We start from the raw sequence: 3670 nt of genomic DNA on the forward strand, positions 1-3670 counted from the left end.
AGAGTCACTCAGTCAACTGTCTTCTGAGCCTTAATTATATATGACTTGTAGACACCAAGCGATCATAGGCGTACCTGGTGGGGATCATAATATGAAGTATCATCACTATCTATCCAAACACCCTTACTGCTAGTACTCACTTAATGCGGTACAAAATGCTCACAATTATAATAAGAAGGATAAAATTGAAGGCACTAGGTACGTACACATAGAATGCACTGTCACCATAACAAACACTCCTTCCGAATCAACTTAACATAGGGCTGGAAATTCTCGACACGACCCGCGACACGACACAAAATAAATGGGTTTGGGTTGAGTTTTTCAACCCGCCAACTCGCCAACACGCCAACCCGTTTATTAAACGGGTCATATATGGGTTTCTCAAAAAATAAACGGGTTGACCCGCCAACCCGTTTATATTTTTAATAAAAAAATTATTTTATTTTTAAATGTATTTATGTATCAAGTATTAATATTTAATAAGTATTATATAATAAATTACTTTAGCACTTGAATTATCTATGTTTGTATTAATGTTTAGTTTGAACATATTTCTATGAATGTTTTAAATCTTCATTTGGATGTTTAAGACTTAAGTGTCTAAAATTCGGATATGTTTGCATCAAGCATCAAGAATTTATTCATGTTTAATTGTCAATTTTATTTATGGAATCTGACCTACGAACCCAAATCTGACCCACGAACCCGCCAACCTGTGAACCCGTATAAATAAATGGGTTGGCGGGTCATATATGGGTTTATGTTCCAAACCCGCCAACCCGTGACCTGTATATTTAAATGGGTCATGTTTGGGTTGACATATTTTGACCCGCCAACCTGCCAACCCGCGACACGTCAACCCGAACACGATACGATTGTCAGGCCTAACTTAACATGTGTGTCAATAAGAAGTTCCGACATCGTCAGCCGACATAGATTGGCTTGGTCCTCACCATGCCGATCGCATGTGTTACCAAAATGACCATTCACCTTAACTGACCGACTAACGAAACTCTCGTCACTCATAACGACAAACCAGATACGAACCTTGGAATCGTCTCTCACTTCAAACCTTTGAAGTACTCATGCGAGGAGTACCACACCTTCCATAACCTTCCTGAAGTATCCCCAGCAGACCTTTTGGGAATACCGCGCTTGCAGCAAGTCAAGTTTAAGCACAGAGGCTAGGGACAAATATGGTTAACCTATCACTGCTAAGTGTATACGCGACAGTAGTATATAATTAAGATTCTACGGACTGAGGATGTGTGTCTCCCCCTATCTCCTGTTTCATGTTTGATTGTGGACTTGGAGTAGAGTCACCCATCCGACCGCCTTGTCAATCTTAATTATATACGACTTGTATACACGAGGTGATAATAGATGGACCAGGTATGAGTCCTACCATGAACTTCAGGACAAAAGTTGTCCAGGACTACGAGCATACAGACTACCATTAGGATGAACATAGACAAGTAAGTCAAGCCCACACACACTCTACCAATCAGAACAGCAAACACAACAGTGAAGATCCGATGGAATACCAAGCGAGGATATGAATTCACTTGAGAAAGAAAAGACCATATGGAACCGAAGTACCCACCTCTTTTCCCTAGTTCCTAAATAACCACTCAGCATTTGAATTTCGGGACGAAATTCCTTCTAACGGGGGGATGATGTCACAACTCGAAATTTTTAAACTTAGAAAGCCTACACCCTAACCTAGCACAAGTGAAACTACATTGCAATCCTTGTTGCATTGTATCCTCTATAGCCTTAAGGCTTATTTATAGAGCTAGTAATGAAGTATAGATTAAAACCCAAGCTAAATTAAATTGTTATAATTGAACATAGGTTAAAAGATTAAGGGTTTAAATCATAAATAACCTCCACATATGTGTTCACGGTCCAATGAATTAAGCTCCAAAGTGTTCACGGTTTGGAAATCAAATTCACTAAAGATGTTCACGGCCAAAGCAAATAAGGGTAAAGGTGTTCACAGTTGGGATTTTAATTCACAAAGGTGTTTACGGTTTTACAAATCCGAAAACACACTAATGGGCCGAAAACACAAGGCTAAACCATCATAGGACCGTAAACCCAAAACCTAAGCCCATGATGAACCGTAAACACCCCTATATATATATGTATTCATCCGTAAACCAATTTGATTTCTCACAGTTTCTAGCCGTAAACACTTCTCATTTTGCTCTCAACTATCATCCGTGAACACCATATCTTCATGAGTTTTCTACCCCAGATCTTCATAATTCACCAAGAACGCCAAGAACATTTATTTAAATCTTCAAACCTTCAAGCATCCACCAAGAACACACCGTGAACCCATCTATCCAACCGTAAACTCCGTTCTTCCAACCGTGAACCCATTCCAACATCCCAATTAAATTCCAAATAATTATTGTAAGTCTTTCTCACATAATTAGGGTGTTATCCAACACTTTAATTATTATTTACAACATTATTTAATCTATTATTTAAATTAATATCTTATTAATTTAAATACGACGATTGGGCATAATTATTTTTAGGAGACGACTACTGTCACGTATTCTAATCCGAGGATCACCGTTAGCACTTCGCAACTCAACCAAGCACACACATTTAAGGTGAGTTCATACCCCCCTTATTTTTCAAACCTTTTTCAATCTTTTTAAAAGGGGGGGGGGGAATACATGTAAAACACAAGTAATCTTGTGTTTAAAAAAATAAATTACTTATTATATTTTCTTACCGGTCACATGCATTTGAACGTGAAAATTTCTAGATACGCCAAACATCATAGCGGTTAAACTACAAAATATCTTAAGTCGTAACAGTTTTTACATCAAAGGAACAAAGGAACTATTTTACAAACTTGTAAACTATAATGGGTATAGTTTATGGAACAAAGGAAATAATTTTACAGGTCCAGATCATAACACGAAAAACAAACTTATAAACTATATTAGGTATAGTTTATGGAACAAACTGAGTATTTGCAAAGTTACATGTTATTTACAAAAAGGATTTTTCTTCGTTCTGCACTTAATCGCCGATATAGCTTTGTGAGATAACGTCTTCAAGTACTTATTTAAGTTCCAACAAAAGTCCTAGCCTTAATAACAAGAGTCTCCTGGAGGGAGAGCACGAGTTTCTGTATAGATCTATATGGGGTTGACAACCCCGCACCCCGACTGTTAGCTACATTTGGAACGGAAGTTATGGGGTGACAAATGTCATTAACGATTCTGACGCCTGAAGAACGTCGTGTCAGGCCATACGTCATATTAGTATGGTTATGAGGACTCACAATTTGGTATCAGCAGTACGATTAGTGTATGAATATATAAACAAACTTCACATAGCTTTATTTATTTATAAAACTACAACAAAGGGTTTTACAAACCAGTAGGATCTAAAGGACTCTTATTGTTAATTCTAAGATTTCTTGGTTTATACATCAGGTTATATATAGATAATATCCGATAGGCAGTGGGATGGGTGCTTTCCGCCTTACTTCATGTTCCTTGTTTGGTTGTGGGCTTAGGGCAGGATCACTCAATCAACTGTCTATTCGATCTTGATGATATATAATTCGTATGCACTAAGTAATCATAGGCGGAACAGATATGGGTCATACCAACACGTACCAGTATAACATACCTTT

Source organism: Lactuca virosa, chromosome 4 (genome assembly GCF_052849685.1).
Source record: "Lactuca virosa cultivar CGN04683 chromosome 4, Lactuca_virosa_CGN04683_v6, whole genome shotgun sequence".
NCBI lineage: Eukaryota > Viridiplantae > Streptophyta > Magnoliopsida > Asterales > Asteraceae > Lactuca > Lactuca virosa.